The sequence below is a fragment of the Nicotiana tabacum genome, chromosome 1 (assembly GCF_000715075.1).
Source record: "Nicotiana tabacum cultivar K326 chromosome 1, ASM71507v2, whole genome shotgun sequence".
NCBI lineage: Eukaryota > Viridiplantae > Streptophyta > Magnoliopsida > Solanales > Solanaceae > Nicotiana > Nicotiana tabacum.
In genome coordinates, this window is record NC_134080.1 from 73,752,757 (window position 1) to 73,774,161 (window position 21,405).

Consider the following 21,405-nt stretch of genomic DNA (forward strand, 5'->3'; position numbering starts at 1 on the left):
TGAAATCAGCATTAATTTTAAGAGATGAAATCATACAATATTCTTTTATCTGACCACTCTAAATCGGCAAAAGTTCATTAAAGAGGACGTTCCAGTCCTACCAGAAGGAACTCCCGATAATGAATGTTTCATTGTGACTGAGGCGTGGAAGCATTCTGACTTTCAGTGCAAGAATTGCATCCTTAGTAAACATGAAGATGACTTGTTCAATCTCATATTTGTGATATGAGATCAATACCACCTCATGGTAGAAAAACAAATTTTATAAATTTCATTGACGATAACACTCGATATTTCTATGTTTACTTACATACTAATAATGATGAATCAATTGATGTATACGAGGAATACAAAAATAGAATTAAAACGTAACTTAACATGCAAGAAACTTAAAATGATAAAAAGTAATAGGAGTGATGAATATAAATCTCTTTATGAACAAATATTTTTACGACCCCAAACCTAACCAGTTGTGATGGCGCCTAACGCACTTGCTAGGCAAGTCGGACATAACAATAAAGAACCAAAAAAGCGAAATTTATAGAAATAACATAAGTCTGAAACTTCAGTACAATATAATAACGCCAATACACGATAAATTCCGCAAAACTGGTAAATACAGAGTCATGAGTTCTACAACGGAATACAAGTCTGAAAAGCTAAATAACAATACTGTTTGAACTAAAGACAACAGTACATAAGAAAAGAGACGTCAAGACTGCGATCGAGAATGCAGTTCTACCTCATCTCTTAGTGATCAACTATGCCACAAGCCTCAACTACTGATAACTGGGCCCGATACCTAGATCTGCACAATTAAGTGCAAAGTATAGAATGAGTACAACCGACTCAATATACTCGACAAGTATCATAACTAACCTCGGCGAGGTACAAGAAGCAGGAATTACAAATGATACTTGCTATAACCTTTATAGTTTCATCAATTCAACAAATGCAGAACAATAATGTGATCAAGTCATAAAGCATAAAAAGAACCATCTGTGTGTGAACAATTACTCAAGTTCTCTGCTCAGTCAATGATACAACATATAAAGATGATATGCAAATAAATCAGGTAATAAACCATGGAAATTTGCATGTAAAGATAAATACAAAATCCAAAGCAAATACTGGCTAGATTTTTCTCAGTATTTTCATATCTGTACCAAACCACTAATCAATTTCCTCAAATCTGCGTGTACACCATCAAGAAGGCACATGAGAGGGTGACCCTAGAGGTATGGATCCATATCCACACACAGCACGACCAATTCAACGTGCTATCAGCCCGGCGTGGTCACAAGCTCAATATCATAATCTGCCCAGTGTGGTCACATGCATAACAACACAATCCGCCCGGCATGGTCACATGCATAACAATACAATCCGCCCAATGTGGTCACAGACATACATCCTAAATCATATCACACCCAGAAGCAAATATATAAGAATACATGTATATGATGAATGGATATTAGATTTCATGCTTCTAGACTGATATAATGACATATTAAAATGTAGGCATGTGTAAAGTACGCTATCATAACTCAAATCATCAATTTCATCACAGAAATAGCAATTATCTATTTTATTTAGAGAATTAGCCTCTACGTAGCCTCAAACACGAGTCAAATATTTCACAACAAGGTTACAAATACGCTAAACATCGTAGCTTAAAGTATAACAGTCAAATACAAGGTATATCACAGCCTAAACACTATTCTGAACATGGATAAATACCTTGGTGCTTGCACATGGGCTCAGACCCCATACATATGCACACCCATAACATGTAGCTATCATAAATAATTCAGGCAACTAGTGCCTTAACCAAGTTTAGGTAAGATACTTACCTCAAGCAAGTCAAATCACTCCTCTAACAAGCCCTTCTCGCGTGAATCAACCACCGAACGACTTGAATCTAGAAAAGTTAACTTAGCATAATCAATAAAAGCCATAAGAAACAATTCCAAAAGATAAAGCTAAGATTTTTAACTCAAATAAAAAAGTCAACCCCGGGACCGCACTTTGGGAACCGTCAAAATTTACAAATTCGAACACCCATTCGATTACGAGTTCAACCATACCAATATCATCCAATTCCGACTTCAAATCGACCTTCAAATCCTCAATTTTCACTTTAGGATTTTTTTTACTAAAATCCCCCATTTCTTCCCTTTAATTCACCGATTAAATGCTAAAACAAAGATGTAATCATGAAATAAAAATAAATCCTAGTAAAAAATACTTACCCCAATCCAAATCAAGAAAATTCCCTTCAAAATTTCCCAAAACCGAGCTCTCTAAATCAAAATGTGATATAATGAAGAAATCCTTGAAGTAGAGTTTTAAAACAAATCTCCTAGGCATTACCTTGCACGATCGCGAAAAAGCATTCGCGATCGCGAAGAACAAATTCCAAAGCTTCCCGAAACTCGCTATGCAAATGCGATGTCTAGGTTGTGAACGCGATGACCAACAATGATACGCCTCCGCGAACACATCCAGCGTTCAGTGAACGCGAAGGCTTAAGGGCTGAAACCCCCCAACCGACCTCCCGACTACGCGAACGCAGCTCCCTGCTCGCGATCGTGATGCACAGCCTCCACAAAGCTCCGCGAACGTGTACATATCTTTGTGAATACGATGAAGAAAACCCACTTGCCACCAAATAGAATTATGCGACCGTGTCTTCCCCTTCGCGATCGCGAAGAAGGAAACCGGACATCAACTAATAGCATCCAAAACTTATAGAAATGGTCCGAAGCCCATACAAAATACACCCAAGGCCCCCGAGCCCCCATCCAAACACACCAAGTTCTAAACACAATACGACCTTACTCGAAGCCTCAAATTACATCAAAAAATACCAAAATCTTGAGTCGTACCCCAATTCAAGCTTAAGGAAAAATGAACTTCCAATTTCTAAAACTCATGTCGAACTATATCAAATCAACTTTGAAGGACTTCAAATTTTGCATGCAAGTCCCAAATGACACAACGGACCTATTGCAAATCTCAGAACCAAAATCCAAACCTGATATCAACAAAGTCAACTCTTAGTTAAACCTCTCAACCTTCCAAACCTTCAACTTTCCAGCTTTCGCCCAAAAGCAACAAATCAACCTACGGACCTCCCCAATCAACATCCGAACATATGCCTAAGTCCAAAATTATAATACGAAGCTATCGGAATCATCAAAATACTATTTCACAGTCGTCGACACAAAAGTTAAACTCCGATCAACTCTTTCAACTTAAGCCTTCAACCTTGGGATTAAGTGTCCCAATTCACTTCGAACAACCCCGGAAACAAACCAATCATCCCCGAAAGTTCCATGATCATAAATAATTATAGAAAAGCAACAAATAAGGGAACAAAGTTAAAATACACAAAATGACAAGACGGATCATCACAAATATATTTTTAGTATAAAGCATTATTCATCAAATAACAGCCCTTTAATCGCCACAATCTAATAGAATTGTGAAAAGAAAGAATAAAATATTAAAGATGATGATGAATGTCTTGTTGATAACTTCTAGTTTACCCCAAAACTTGTGGGGGAAAGCTATCGTTATGGCTAACTGAATACTCAATCGAGTGCCCCATTGCCAAATATAATTCATTCCATATTAAAGATAGAAAGAAAAAAAGTCCTAACTTGAAATATTTTAAATTCTGGGGGTGCTTGGGTAAAGTACACGTTCCTAAACTCAAAAGGGTGAAAATAAGAGCAGAAATAGTTTATTATGTTTTCATAGGATATGAAATCAATAGTAAAGCGTATCGATTCATAGTTCACAATTTTGAAAATCTTGAGATTTATATTAATACGGTGATAGAATTAGATAATGTTGAATTCATTAATATATATATATTCGTACAAAAATAAATATGAATCGTCTAGTAAAAAATCTAAGCGATCTCGGGAAAAAGCAAAAACATATTATATCCAATGAGGAAAATTCAAGTAGTAGTAAACATCAAAAGATATCTACTATCCTTAGACCAAATTTTTTAATATTCCTGTTGGAAAACGAGCCTCAAACTTTTACTATGTATTCCTTGGAAGCGCAATTTTAGAAAGTGATAGTCAATAGTGGGATAGAATCCATGTTAGATAACCATACTTGGGACTTGATTGATTTTACTCCAGGGAACAAACCTTTAGGTTCCATATGGATTTTCAAAAGAATAATGAAAGATGATGGTACCATTGACAAGCATAAGGCAAAACTTGTTGTTAAAGGGTTTAGATAAGAGAAGTCTCAAATATATTGACACGTAATCACAGGTAACACAAATTATATTTATCGGGTATTAATAGATTTGACTGTCAAATACGATCTGGAAATTCATTAAATTAATGTGAAAATATCCTTCTTAAATAAAGATTTGGAGGAAGAAATCTATATGGAATAACCTAGCGAGTTTGTGGTTCCAACAAAAGAAAAGAAGGTGTGCCGACTTATTAAGTTACTTTACTGACTAAATGTCACGACCCGAATTTCCCACCATTGGGACTGTGATGGCGCCTAACATCGCACTCGCTAGGCAAGCCAACGTTAGAATTCTATTCACCTTTTTCCTTTACTTTTTATAATTACAATTTAACAAAACTAGATCAATGGAAATAAAAGCGGAAGTACATAATTAACTGACTATCCTTATACTATTAACAAAACCAAAACAGTTACCACCCAGAAACTAGTGTCACAACCCACGAACATTCTATAAATATCTACAAGTATTGGTCTAAAAGAAAAGTACATCTGTCTCGAAGAAAATAAAATAGAAATGTAGAACATGGGAGGGGACGCCAGGGCATGCGGACGCCTGCAGGACTACCTTGGGTTTCCTAGGTGAATGCTTGCAACCGACCTCTCGATCAGCCACAACCAACTCCAAAATCTGCACAGAAAGTGCAAAGTGCAGTCTCAGTACAACCGACCCCATGTACTGGTAAGTGCCGAGCCTAACCTCGACGAGGTAGTGACGAGGCTAAGGCGGGGTATTTACAATATAAGTTGCATACAGTTTATAATAAAGAAAAAAAGGAAGTACGGAATGAAATAAAATAATAAGTTGCAGTAAATAATTACGAAACCCAGTTATCCTGCCAGTACTCACCTATAACCAATCCTTAAGAAAGTTTCAACGCTACAGAATAAAATTACAGCAGAAGAAGAATACATAAATAATAAAATGATGCGGCGTGCATCCCGATCCCACCATATAATCACTAACACTATGAACATTCACCCTTATTACTCCTTGATGCGGCATGCAACCCGATTCCACCAGTCCGCCCTTATTACTCCTCAATATATATCACCCTTATTCCTCCTGTTGCAGCATGCAACCAGATCTCATATGTCCACCCTTATTACTCATTTTTGCGGAGCGCAACCCGATCTCACCAGACAATCAGTACCAATCACATAATAAGAACAAGTATTTCACAATTTAGCTCAAAACCCTCCACTACATTTATGCCTCAAACTAAACCAAACGGAAATCTATACAATTATGAAATCTCTTCAATTATGACTACACAACGAGACCAACCAAGATGCATCATGAAACACCAATAAACCAACTTAAACCAATCATGTAATACAATGAAACTACGAAATAATTAATACCTTCAATAAAGAAAACAATGTCTAACAAGAAGCAATTAGACATGGAAGCATCAATAAGCATGTAGTAGTTAAGACAAGAAGATAATATATTAGAAACGGGAACATGGAACAGGCTTAACAAATAATTTGGCGGCGCATAGGTACTCGTCACCACACCTATACGCGACGCACACGGAATTTCACATAGCAATTAAATCGGGGATCCTTAATCCCTCTAATCAAAGTTAGACCAAACACTTACCTCAATCCAACGGCCAATTCAAAGCTCAATTACCGCTTTGCCTCTTGATTCCACATCCAATCCACTCGTATCTAGTCATAATTAACTTAATAATATCAATTATCGCTAAAGAAATCAATTCCGATGTATAATTATAGGTTTACCAATATTTTTTCAAAAGGTAAAAAACTACCCCGGTTCCGCTTGGTCAAAACTCGAGGTTCTGATCAAAATTCATTTACCCATTCACCCACGAGCCAAAATGTACAATTGGTTTCTGAATCCGACCTCAATTTAAGGTCTAAATCCCCAAATTTCAAAATTCTTAAGTTCTACCCAAAAATCCCCAATTCCACCATGAAAAACCCTAGATTCTTAGGATGAAATCTTATGAAAAAAAGTAAAAGATTGAAAGAAATGAGTTGAGAATCATTTACTATGATTTGAGGAAGAACTAGCCTTTGGAAAATCACCTCTTGAAGTTTAGGTTTTGAAAAATGGGAGAATGAATGAAAAATTCCGTCTAAGTCCAAAGTTATCAGCTGCAGATGTAGCATTTGCGACCTGAGATTTTTGCGAAACTCGCAAATGTGAAGGAGCCATCTCAAATGCGAAGCCCTTCACAGTCATGTTGCCTGCTCAAATGCGAGGAAAGCATCGCATTTGCAAACATTGTTCTTCGCAAATACGAGTAAAAGATCGCATTTGTGATCATACCCCTCCCAGCCTCCCTTCGCAATTGCGAATGTTTGTTCGTATTTGTGAACTCTGCCGGCCCAGACTTCTAATCGCAATTGCGATGAAAGGATCGCAAAATGCAGACCCTTCAGGGCTCGCAATTGCGATGCCTGATCTCGCAATTGCGAGATCAGGGGCTTGCAACAAGCTGAAGCACAGTAGCAATATTCTCTAAGTTCCAAATCACTCCGTAGCCTATATAAAACTCACCGAGCCCTCGAAACTCCAAACCAATCATGCACACAAGTCTTAAAACATCATACAAACTTGCTCATGCGATCAAATCTCCAAAATAACATCCAAAACTACGAATTTAACACCAAAATTTTAAAGATAGTTTCAAAACTTCTATTTTCTCAACCAAAGATCCGAATCACGTCAAATAAGCTCTGTTTTTTACCAAATTTCACATACATGACTTAATATTATATTATACTTGTACCGGGCTACGGAACTAAAATACGAGCCCGATACCAGCGAGATCAAACATTAATCAATTTCTTTAATTCCTTAAATTTTCAGTCTTATAATTTCATCAAAAATTCATTTCTCGGGCTTGAGACCTCGGAATTCGATTCCGGGCCTATGCCCCGATCCCATATTTTACTACGGACCTACCGGGACCGTCAAATTATGGGTTCGGGTCCGTTTACCCAAAATATTTACCAAAATCAACAAAAATCAACTTTTTAGGCCAAAAATTATTATTTCATCAATTTTCTACATAAAGGCTTTCCGGAAATACGTTGGGACTGTGCACACAAATCGAGAAGAGATAAAATGAGGGTTTGAAGGCCTTGGAACATGAGTTCGAGTTCTAAAACAGAAGATGGCGTTTGGGGTCATCACATTCTCCACCTCTAAAATAACTGTTCGTCCTCGAACGAACATTGAAAAGTACCTGAATCAGTGAAAAGATGGGGATATCTGCTCCGCATATCGGACTCAGACTCCCAAGTAGCTGCCTCAAGAGGCTGACCTCTCTACTGCACATGAACTGAAGGATAACTCTTCGATCTCAACTGACAAACTTGCCGGTCTAGAATAGCTACCGGCTCCTCCTTGTAGGGCAAATCCTTGTCCAGTTGGGCAGTGCTGAAGTCTAACACGTGGGATGGATCGCCGTGATACTTCCAAAGCATGGACACATGAAACAATGGATGCACTGCTGATAAAATAGGTGGCAATGCGAGCTCGTAAGACACTTTACCCACTCTCCGAAGAATCTCAATAGGCCCAATGAACCTAGGGCTTAACTTGCCCTTCTTCCCGAACCGCATCACACCCTTCATGGGTGACACCCGAAGCAACACTCTCTCTCCGACCATGAATGTCACATCACGAACCTTATGGTTGGCATAGCTCTTTTGCCTGGACTGAGTTGTACGAAGTCTCTCCTGAATGATCTTAACCTTATCCAAGGCATACTGCACTAAATCTGTACCTAATAACCGAGCCTCCTCAGGCTTAAACTATCCGACCGGCGATCGACACCATCTACTATACAACACCTCATAGGGAGGCATCTGGATGCTCGATTGATAATTGCTATTGTAGACAAACTCCGCTAACGACAAGAATTGATCCCAAGAACCTCTAAAGTCAATAACATAGGCGTGGAGAATATCCTCCAAGATCTGAATAGCACGCTTGGACTGTCCGTCCCTCTGAGGATGAAATGTTGTGCTCAACTCAACACGCGTACCCAACTCACATTGTACTGCCCTCCAGAAATGCTAGGTAAACTGCGTACCTCGATCAGAAATGATAGACACGGGCACACCATGAAGGTGAACGATCTCACAGATATAAATCATTGCCAATCGCTCCGAAGAATAGGAAACTGCCATAGGAATGAAATGCACTGACTTAGTTCGACTATCCATAATAACCCATACTGCATCGAACTTACTCTGAGTCCGTGGGAGTCCAACAACGAAATCCATAGTGATACGCTTTCACTTCCACTCAGGAATCTCAATATTCTGAAGCAAACCACCAGGTCTCTGATGCTCGTACTTTACCTGCTAATAATTCAAACACCAAGCTACATATGCAACAATATCCTTCTTCATCCTCCTCCACCAATAATGTTGCTGCAAGTTTTAATACATCTTAGTGGCGCCTAGATGAATAGAATACCGAGAACTGTGGGCCTCCTCTAGGATCAACTCACGAAGCCTATCCACATTAGGCACACAGACACGACCATGCACCCTCAAACTCCATCATATCCAACTGTAACCTGCTTGGCATCACTGCGCCGCATTGTGTCCCCAAGGACAAGCAAGTGAGGATCATTATACTGCCGCTTCCTGATACGCTCAAACAAGGAAGACCGAGCGACTATGGAAGCTAAAACAAGACTGGGCTCAGAAACATCCAATCTCATGAACTGATTAGCCAAAGCCAGAAAATCTAATGCAAGCGGTCTCTCGTCGATTGAAATATATACAAGGCTGCCCATGCTAGCTGACTTCCTACCCAAAGCATTGGCCACCACATTGACCTTCCCGGGATGATACAAGATAATAATGAAGGTTAGATGAAATGTACGTTGGTGCTCGGCAAGTGTGGTCGGGTGCTAGTCATGGCCCTCCAGTTTGGGTCGTGACAATAGGTACTCGTCACCACACCTATACGCCACGCACATGGAATTTCATATAGAAATTAAGTCGGGGATCCCTAATCACTCAAGTCAAAGTTAGACCAAATACTTACCTCAATCCAACGGCTAATTCAAATCTCAATTATCGCTTTACCTCTTGATTCCATCTCCAATCCACTCGTATATAGTCATAATTAATTTATTAACATCAATTATCGCTAAAGAAATCAATTCTGATGCATAATTATAGGTTTCCCAATATTTTTCCCAAAAAGTAAAAAATCGGCCCCGAGCCCGCTTGGTCACTTGAGGTTCAGACTAAAACCCATTCACTCATTCACCCATGAGCCCAAATGTACAATTTTTTTGGAATCCGACCTCAATTTGAGGTCTAAATCCCCAAATTTCGAAATTCCTAAGTTCTACCCAAAATTCCCAAATTCCACCATAAAAAACCCTAGATTCTAGGATGAAATCTTGCGAAAAGAAGTAAAAGATTGAAAGAAATGAGTTAAGAATCATTTACCTATGATTTGGGGAAGAACTAGCCTTTGGAAAATTGCCTCTTGAAGTTTAGGTTTTGAAAAATGGAAGAACGAATGAAAAATCCCGTCTAAGTCCAAAGTTATCAGCTGCAGATGTCGCATTTACGACCTGAGCTTCGCAAATGCGAAGCCCGTCATAGTCCTGCAGCCTTCGCAAATGCGAGGAAAACGTCGCATTTGTGAACATTGTTCCTCACAAATGCGAGTAAAAGATCGCATTTGCGATCATACCCCTCCTAGCCTTCCTTCGCAATTGCGAAAGTTTGTTCGCAATTGCGAAAGTTTGTTCGCATTTGCGAACTCTGCCAGCCCAGCCTTCTAATCGCAATTGCGATGAAAGGCTCACAAATATAGATCCAGCAGGGCTCGCAATTGCGATGCCTGATCTCGCAATTGCGAGATCAGGGGCCTGCAACAAGCTGAAGCACACTAGCAATATTCTCTAAGTTCCAAATCACTCCGTAGCCTATCCGAAACTCATCCGAGCCCTCGGGGCTCCAAACCAATCATGCACACAAATCTTAAAACATCATACAAAATTGCTCGTGCGATAAAATAACCAAAATAACATTCTAAACTATGGATTTAACACCAAAACACATGAAATTTTCAAGATAGTTTCAAAACTTCTATTTTCTCAACCAAAGGTCCGAATCACATCAAATAAACTCCATTTTCACCAAATTTTACAGACATGACTTAAATATTATATTAAACATGTATCGGGCTCCGGAACCAAAATACGGGACCGATACCAATAAGATTAAATATTAATCAATTTCTTTAATTCCGTAGATTTTCAGTCTTACAATTTTCATCAAAAATTTATTTCTCAGGCGTGGGACCTCAGAATTAGATTCCGGACGTACGCCCAGATTTCATATTTTACTACGGACCTACGGGGACCGTCAAATCATGGGTCCGGGTCTGTTTACCTAGAACGTTGACCGAAGTCAACAAAAATTAACTTTTTAGGCCAAAAATCATTATTTCATCAATTTTCCTCATAAATTCTTTCCGAAAATATGCCTGGACTGTGCACACAAATCGAGGAGAGATAAAATAAGGTTTTAAGGCCTCAGAACACGGGTTTAAGTTCTAAAACAGAAGATGACCCTTTGGGTCATCACACTAAAATAAGCACCCAAATAATGGCATGGGAAATTTGACCAAACAATATTGTCAAAGTATTTTCAAGATTACTGAATGTGACGAATTCACGTACATTAAAAATAGTCCAAATCAAGTGGTCATTGTTTTCTTATACGTTGACGATATTGTACTGAGTAATGACATCGCTAATGTAAATACTAGTAAGCAAATTTTTTTACCAGTAAGTTTGATATAAAAGACTTATGACTGCCAACTTGATCTTAGGAATGAAGATTCATAAGCCTCCTCAAGGTCTAGCATTGTTTCCATCCCATTAGATTAAAATGAATTTGGAAAGTTCAAATTTCTGAACTTTTAGTTGCAAAAACTCCAATTGATTTGAACTTTAATCTTGCAAAGAATAAGGTCAAAGCAAGTCTCAATTGAATTATGCTCGTGTATTGGAAAGTTTGATGTATATCATGAATTGTACGCCATCAGATATAGCTTGTGCAAACTTAGTCAATACACGCATAATCCCGACCAAACCATTAGATGGGAATGAAATGAGTTTTAGGATATCTGAAACTCACCCAAAACTTTTCTTTATATTATAATAAGTATCCCATAGTTATTGAAGGAGTATGGTGCTACAAATTGGATCACAAGATCGACTAAAAGTAAATTCACAACTGGATATATTTTTATCATTAGTGGAGAAGCAATATCTTATAAGTCGTCCAAACAGACATGCATCGCCTGCTCTATCATGGAATCTAAGCTTGTAGATTTAGACAAGACCAGTGAAGAAGCTGAATAACTCCGAAATTTCTAGAATGATTTTCTATTTTGGCCCAAACTATTAATACCTATATGCATAAATTGCGACGATCAACCCGCAATATGTAGGGCTGGGGGCATTATATATAACGAAAAATCTCGTCATATACGACAAAGACATAAAATTATTAGACAACTACCCTCAAGGGGATTGTCAAAATTGACTATGTGAAGTCTAGCGATAATGTGTTGGCCCGATTACAAAAGGCCTAACTAGACAGGTAGTTAAAAGATCATCGAGGAGAATGATACTACGGTGGAGAGAAATTCATCACTCTACCTAGAATACTAGAGATTCGAAGATCTAGATTCAAGGAGATCAAACAAAGTTATCAATGGTGATTCAACATTATCAAACAAAATTCTAGTCCATTCTTGTGATAGGACAATATTCAGTAGCAAGGATAGATGCCAATATTTTTAATGATTTCTAAGCTTGATATGGGATTATCAAATAGTGTATCTATGAGATTACACGTTTGAAATCACCCATGTAAGTATGAAGTGTTTGCCACTTCAAGCAGAATTTTGTAAGTCCAATTCTCTATGCACTTAAAAAACTAGGAGATGCTCTTAGCTGAAACGATCATAAACAATGAGAACCATAGATGGTTAAGGGTTGATTGTGTGACTTATGTTATCTATATATATAACAAAGCTCGAAGGTTCAAAGATATCAAATCTATAGATTGATCGAGTATATCCGATATAAGTTCACTACGAAAAGTTCAAAGACAAACCTACTTATCCAGATGCAATTAGTCCATACTTTTGAATCATACTGTTTTTCACGCGTGTTTTCGTCATATAGCCATTCCTCATTCATGTGGAGAATAATTGGGCTTTTAAGGTGTGAATAGAAAAATGCATCTTTTGAATTACACCTCTCCATCTCATCCTTTCGTTGCGTATACATTCAGAGGCTTGGCCTCATTTTCACATTTTAAATGTTTTAAAATTTCTCCCCTCCTCTCTACATTATTTTTCTACAATAAATGTAAGTGTCAAGTATGATACTTTGTCATTTGAGTTCGTTCAAGCGCTGTAATTTGAAATGCCGCGATTGTAAAATTATTTTTTCGTTTTATCCTGAAAGGATTTAATCCACAACTTTGAGCAACAGTGAATGAATTTTTTCTGTGGGCTCGAAATTATGTAACGTTTTTTTTATTATATTTTTTTAGTTTTCAGCCATTTATGTTTTTAACACAGTTAATTACATCTTCTTGACTCCATTTTCATTATATGTTCTCTTGCTTCTTCTTCTTCTTCTTCTTCTTCTTCTTCTTCTTCTTCTTCTTCTTCTTCTTCTTCTTCTTCTTCTTCTTCTTCTTCTTCTTCTTCTTCTTCTTCTTCTTCTTCTTCTTCTTCTTCTTCTTCTTCTTCTTCTTCTTTTAAGTTGAATTTTCTTTAAGAAATAAATGATTTTTTTAGCGTTAAAGTTGATTTTGATAATTTTTTGATCGAATGATAATGAGTTTTTGAGTGATTGTTTGAAGCCTTATATAAAAGAATAAGTATTTAGAGCAAAGCCTGGACTTAGAGCCTTACTTCAAGGGTTTATATTTTAGTATTTGTATTGATTTGGTCTTTATGTAGTCAGTAGTTTATTATTTGTTTTCATCTGATATCTAAATGTGTTAAAGCTAACCTATGGCTCCTTGTAATGTTACATATGGGTGATTAATAAAATTGTTGATTACCAAAAATGAAAAAGAATAAGTATTTAGTATTACTTTAATGATTACATTTCAAAAAAATAAATATCGTTGATGAAATTTATAGTAATATATTTGAATTATATCGTAATAATATCATTTGATTGTATTTTTTAATATGATGCCTTTTGTGATGACCTGATAGGTCATCTAGGGCTTTAACCCTTAATTCTGTATTTCGAAACATCAAATAGTTCCTTTTAATCTTCTTCGTTTTGCGTGCGCAGTCTAATTTTTTTCCGGAAGGCTTTTATGTGAAATTTTTTATTAAAATATAAAATCGTGTTTTAAAACTCATTTGAGTTGACTTCGATCAATATTTTGAGCAAACAGAATTCGAATTCGTACTTTGATGGTCCATGTGGGTCCGTATCATGATTCGGTACTTAGGCGTATGCCCAAATCGAATTTGGAGGTCCCTAGCCTAATTTATTGCAATTTGTTGAAAATTTGAAGTTTAAAATTTTAAAAAAATTTCAAGTTTGACCGAAGTTTGACTTTGTTGCTATCAGCTCTGGATTTTTGTTCCGGAACTTGGTATACATTCATTACTATATGTATGATTTGTCTGCAAAATTTGGTGCAAAACGGAGTTGATTTGACATTATTTGGATGTCCGGTTGTTAAAATGAAAGTTCTTAGGTTTTATTGAAAGTTCCATTCATTTTGGTATCTGATTCGTATTTCTAGGTGTTATTTTGGTATTTTGATTGTGCGAAAAAGTTCGTATAATATTTTTGTACTTGTGCACATGTTTGGTTTGGAGCACCAAGGGCTCGAGTGAGTTTCGGATAGGCTACAGATATTTTCGAACATAGAATTTTTGGTTTTTTTGGCTTCTTCTATCACCTGGTGCTTTCATCTTCGTGATCGCGAAGATACTTCCCTGACCACGAAGAACAAATTGGGATGGGGAGGGGATTTACCCTACGCGAACGCGAAGCCTTAGGGGGTTTAACCTTCACGAACGCGGCCACTGGGTCGCGGATGTGGTGGTCAGGGGGGAGAAACCATCGCGAACGCGAGGGACATTTCGTGAACGCGCAGGCCATTTGGGTAGTTGTGCTTCATGAATGCGGCAGGCCCTTCGCGAACGCTAAGAAGGCCTGACGCCAGTGATTTAAAATGTTTCAAAGACAGGATTTCACCCTATTTTCTCCATCTTTCCATTTGAGCTCGGCCTAGAGGCAATTTTGAAGAAAGAATTCATCACCAATTCATAGGTCAGTATACATTAACTCATTTTCTTCCATTTTTAACATCACCCATTAATTTTTCACCTTAATCTTTATTCTTCCATGGTAAAAAACTAGGGATTTGGGAAGAATTGGGGGGTTTTGCAAATTCGGGGTTTAGACCTCAATTTGGGGTCGGATTTCAAAACTAATTATATAATCGAGATCGGGGATGAATGTGTAAATGGGTTTTGGTCCGAATCTCGAGTTTTATCCAAGCAAGCCTGGGGTTGACTTTTTGGGAAAGGTGTAAAAATCCTGACATTATGGATTGTAAGTGATTCCCTTAGTATTATTTGACGATTTTGGTTAGATACGATTGGCTTGTAGGCAGACTCTAGAGGAAAGGTCCCGATAGAGCTCTGAATTGATTGCGGAGTGAGGTAAGTGTCATAGTTAACCTTGACTTGAGGTATTAAGACTTGTTTGCCTATTTGCTACATGTTTAAATGTGTGGGTACAACGCATATATGAGGTGACGAGTACTTATACGTTGTTGTTGGGTTAAAGCATGCGTGTGGGACTTGTTTCCTTATAATTTATTGCCTTCTTTATATATGACATCCATGCTTAGATTAGTTTATTACTTACTTGATCGTTCTTTCCGTATTTATGAATTAATTATGATAAAGGAATATATTTGGAAGTTGAGGTTTGGCATCTTGGAACCATTATTAACGTAAAATTTATTCTTGTATTATCTGTCTCCCAAACTTTTATATTCATTACTGCATAGTAAGAGAGAGTGTTAAAGCACGAAGGGTGATGTTGTGTCATTTATTGCTTCATTTATTGATTAATATATAGTGAGGAAGAGAGTAAAAGTACGAAAGGTGATGCCATGCCATATTTATCGTTTCATATTGAGGTTGAGAGTAAAAGCACGAAGGGTAATGTCGTGCCAGTATTATCATTTCATGGTGAGGTTGAGAGTAAAAGCACAATGGGTGATGTCGTGCCGTCTTTATTCATTATGTTATTCGTTTTCATTGGTTGAGGATTTATTTGACTAATTCGTGTCGTCATTCCTGTTGTAGTTATCGTATCTTGTCCCCCTTCACGTGTCCCCTCCTAATCGAACATATTAAATCTTTATTTGTTACTATGTTGCACATATATCTATGTTTGTATATGTTAAATTACGTGAGTATCTTGTCATAGCCTCGTCACTACCTCGTCGAGGTTAAGCTCGACACTTATGGAGTACATTGGGTCGGTTGTACTCATACTACACTCTGCTTTTCTTGTACAGATTTTGGTATTGGACCCAGCCATACGTGAGGCGCTTCAGCTCAGATTATCATTTGGAGACTCGAGATAGATCTGCTGGCATCCACAGACCTTGAAGTCCCCTCCCTCTTTCCTCATTTACTGTTCATTTCATCCGAAACAGTTGTATTAATTTCAGACTCTATTTGTAGAACTTCTAGTAGCTCGTGTACTTGTGACTCCAGATCCAGGGTTGTACTTAGATATTTTGGTTATTATGTCACTTCGTACTTCATTTTAGTTTCATTTCAGTTTAATTGATTTTGAATTGTTTAAAAATTGGCTTAGAAATTACTCTAACATTGGCTTGCCTAGCGAGTGAAACGTTAGGCGCCATCTCGGTCCCGAAGGTGGGATTCCGGGTCGTGACAAGTTGGTATCAGAGCCCTAGGTTGCCTAGGTCTCACGAGTCACGAGCAGGCTTAGTAGAGTTTGGAGGATCGGTGTGGAGACATTTGTACTTATCTTCTAGAGGCTATATAGTTTAGGAAAAATATCACTTCTTTCTTACTCTGTCGTGTGATTTTATTCTATCATTGATGATTGAACCCTTCTATTCTTGTTCTCTCACAGATGGCGAGAACATGCACTACATCTACAGCCGGACAGGGGCCGGAGACCCCTGTGGCAGCTACGACTAAGGGAAGAGGTCGAGGCCGAGGTCGCGCCAGGGGCTGGGGTAGAGCTTAGCCTGGAGATCGAGCATCGGCACTAGTAGTGGAGCCTCAGGAAGATTTTGATGAGGAGGTTTTGGCTCAGACTATACCTGTTGGACCAGCTCAGGTCCCCGAGGGGTTCATTGCCACTCCAATGCTTGAGGATGCTTCAGCCCGTTTTTGGGCCTTATGGAGAGTATGGCTCAGGCCGGTACATTTACGATGGCACCAGTCGTCTCTCAGGCTTGGGGAGGAGAACAAACTCCCGCTACTCACACTTCGGAGCAGATGGCTCCCAAGTATCAAACTCCAACAGCCCCGCTAGTTGGGGTAGTTTAGCCGGTTGTTGCGGCACAAGCCGATGATAGGCCTGCCATGTCTTCTGAGGCTTTATTGAGAGTGGACAAGTTTACTAAGATCTTTCCAGTTCACTTTAGTGGTGCACCTTTTGAGGAATCACATGATTATCTTGACCGCTGCCATAAGGTGTTGCAGAACATGGGATAGTTGAGACTAATAGGGTCGATTTTGCCGTATTTCAGATGACGGGTTTCGCCAAGAGGTGGTGGAGAGATTATATGTTGACCAGACCAGTCGGGTCACCTGGACTTACTTGGGATCGGTTCTCACAGCTACTTCTAGAGAAGGTCTTCCCTGTCATACTAAGAGAGGACTACCGCAGGCAGTTTGAGCATCTCCAGCAGGGTAGTATGATTGTTACTCATTACGAGACCCGTTTTGTGGATCTAGCACATCATTCCTTATCTTGATTCCTACTGAGAGGGAGAGCGTGAGGAGGTTTATTGATGGAGTCACTTACACTATCGGGCTACAAATGGCCAAGGAGAATAGGGGTGATATTTCCTTTCAGACGACTACAAATGTTGTTTGGTAGATCGAGATGGTTCTTTCTCAGGAAATGAGGTAGGGGACTGATAAGAGGCCTCATCATTTCGGTGGGTTCAGTGGTTCCTCGTCTGGAGGCAGGGGTACTTTTGGTAGAGGCCATCCTCTCAGGACGTTTCAATCAGTGCTCCAGGCATCTCATAATGCTTTAGGGAGTCGCGACCCTTATGTGTCTCATTTTGACTAGCTAGCCTACATTGCACCACCAGATCCTGTTAGTGCACCTCTTCTCCAGAGTTTTCAGGGTGGTTACCCAGGTCAACAGGGTCAGTTATAGGGTCAGTAGCCACAACAGCCGAGGGCATGTTATACTTGTGGTAATCCGAGGCACATTGCTAGATTTTGCCCACAGGCACCGGGCAGTACACAACAACAGGGTTCCTGTGTCATGGTTTCGACACCGGTTGCTTCACCACCTTCTCAACTAGCTAGATGTAGAGGTTAGGCAGCCCGAGGTGGAGGTCAGGCTGCTAGAGGTGGGCGTCAGGCCGTTAGAGGTGGAGGCCAGCCAGTTAGAGGTCATCCTAGAGATGTGGTTTAGAGTGGTGGGGCCTAGACCCGATGTTATGCTTTTCTAGCTAGGCCTGAGGATGAGTTATCTGATGTTGTTATCACAGGTATTGTTCCAGTTTTCCATGGAGATGCTTTAGTTCTATTTAATCTGGGCTCTACTTATTCCTACGTGTCATCCTATTTTACTTCATATCTGGTTGTGCCTCGTGATTCTTTAAGTGCTCCTGTGTATGTGTCCACACCTGTAGGAGATTTTATTGTTGTAGATCGCGTCTATCTCTCTTGTGTGGTTACTATTGGGTGTCTTGAGACTAGCGTAGATTTCCTACTTCTTGATATGGTAGATTTTGATGTCATCTTAGGTGTGGATTGACTGTCACCTTATCATGCTATATTGGATTGTCACGCCAAGACGGTGACCTTAGCCTTGTCGGGGTTGCCTCGATTAGAGTGGAGGGGGACTCCTAGCCATTAGCATGATTATCTCTTATATTAAGGCTCGACGTATGGTCAAGAAGGGATGTCTAGCTTATTTGGCTTATATCCACGATTCTAGTGCAGAGGTTCCTTCCATGGACTTAATACCAGTTGTTCGTGAGTTTCCAGAGGCGTTTCCTGCAGATCTATCGGGGATGCCACCCGACAAAGATATTGACCTCGGTATTGATTTGGCTTCGGGCACTCAGCCCATTTCTATTCCACCATACCTAGTGTCTCTCCCTGGGGTGCACCTGTGTTGTTCGTGAACAAGAAAGATGGATCGATGAGGATGTGCATAGATTACCAGCAGTTGAACAAAGTCACCATCAAGAACAAGTATCAATTGCCGAGGATTGATGACTTATTTGATAAGCTTCAGGGTGCCAATGTGTTTTCGAAGATTGATTTGAGGTCTGGCTACCATCAGTTGAAGATTAAGGCATTTGATATCCCTAAGATAGCTTTTCAGACTTGGTATGGGCATTATGAGTTTCTGGTGATGTCATTTGGGTTTACAATTTCCCCAACAACATTTATGGATTTGATGAACTGGGTGTTCAAGCCCTACTTAGATTCTATTGTGATTATATTTATTGATGACATCTTGATCTACTCCCGCAGTCGAGAGGAGCACGAGCAATATCTTTGGATTGTACTTCAGACTTTGAGAGCTATCCAGTTATATGCCAAGTTTTCAAAGTGCGAGTTTTGGTTAGACTCAGCCGCCTTTTTGGGACATGTCGTATCGGTAGAGGACATAACGATGGATCATAAAAAAATCGAGGCAGTTTAGAACTGGCCTAGACCCACTTCAGCCACAGAGATCTGAGGTTTCCGGATTTGGTGGGTTATAATCACCGGTTTGTGGAGGGGTTTTCATCTATAGCAGCCCCATTGACCATATTGACCTAGAATGGTGCCCCGTTTTGATGGTCAGATGACTGTAAGTTGAGCTTTTAGGAGCTCAAGATTGCTTTGACTATGATGCTAGTAGTTGTGTTGCTCACCGGTTTAGGATCTTACATGGTGTATTGTGATGCATCTCGTATTGGGCTCGATGCAGTATTGATGCAGGATGGCAGGTGATCGCATATGCATCACGAAAATTAAAGCTTCATGAGAAGAATTACCCTGTTTATGACTTAGAGTTGGCAGCCATAGTTCATGTGCTGAAGATATGGAGGCACTATCTTTACGGCGTATCGTGTGAGGTATTCACGGATCATCAGAGTCTACAGTATTTGTTCAAGCAGAAGGATCTCAATTTGAGGAAGAGGAGGTGGTGGAGTTGTTGAAAGATTATGATATCACCATTTTGTATTATCTTGGGAAGGCCAATCTGGTGGCCGATGCCTTGAGTAGAAAGGTAGTGAGTATGGTCAGCCTTGCGTACATTCCACTTGATGAGTGATTCCTTGCATCAAATGTTTAGGCTTTGTCTAACTAGTTCATGAGGTTAGACGTTTTAGAGCCCAATCGTGCTCTAGCTTGTATCGTCGCTTGGTCTTCCTTGTATGAGCGCATTAGAGAGCGGCAGTCTGATGACCCTCATTTGCTTGTCCTTAGGGACACAGTGCGGTACGGTGGTTCCAAGCAGGTTACTGTTGGAGATGATGGGGTTTTGAGGATGTATGGCCATATTTGTATGCCCAATGTGGATGGGCTTCATGAGTTGATTCTTGAAGAGGCCTATAGTTCCCAGTATTCTATTCATCCGGGTGCCGCCAAGATGTATTAGGACTTGCGGCAGCATTATTGGTGGAGAAGGATAAAGAAGGATATAGTTGCATATGTAGCTCAGTATCTAAATTGTCAGCAAGTAAATTACAAGCATCAGAGACCTAATGGTTGCTTTAGAAGTTAGCAATTGCTGAGTGGAAGTGGGAGCGTATTACTATGGATTTTGTTGTTGGACACACACAGACTTAGAGGAAGTTCGACGCGGTATGGGTCATTGTGGACAGGCTAACCAAGTCAGCACATTTCATTCATATGGTAGTTACCTACTCTTCAGAGCGGTTAGCTGAGATCTACATCCACGAGATCGTCCGTCTTCATGGTGTGCCAACGTCTATCATTTCTGATCAAGGTATGCAGTTCATCTTGCACTTCTGGAAGGCAGTACAGCATGAGTTGGGCACGCATGGTAAGTTGAGCACAACATTTTATCCCCAGACGGACGGACAGTCCGAGCGCACTATTAAGATATTAGAGCACATGCTTCGCGCTTGTGTTATAGATTTCGGGGGTTCTTGGGATCAGTTCTTGCCGCTTGCGGAGTTTGCCTACAACAACAGCTACCAGTCAAGCATTTAGATGGCTCCCTATGAGGCATTATACAGGAGCGGTGTCGTTCGCCGATTGGGTGGTTTGTGTCACGACCCAAATTGGAGGGCCGCAATGGGCACTCGTGACATTACCTAACCGAGTACCAACGTAACGTATCTTTCTTATCATACAATCATAGGTAAATGGGCTGGAAGGTCCGTCATGATATAACTAGAATAAAACATAAGGAATACTTGACATAGCACGACCTAAGATGTAATACAAACTTATACATGTGACATACGGTCTTATAAGACCCAAAATGAACACTCGTACAATAAACATAGGCCGACAAGGCCATACAATATTTCATATACATGACATCTATCTACAAGCCTCTAAGAGTACATACACATCATAAAGGTCGGGACAGGGCCCCTCCATACCAATCAATATGTTCATACCGACCAAATAGGCAACTCCGAAGCAAGTGGAGTGCACCAACACCTTTTGCTGAGCTGATAGCCTACTATGAGGAATGTCAACCTATCTATCGGGACCTGCGGGCATGAAACGCAGCATCCCCAGGCAAAAGAGACGTCATTACGAATAAAGTACCGAGTATGTAAGACAGAAAAACATAAACAAGAACAGTAATGTAAAGAGAG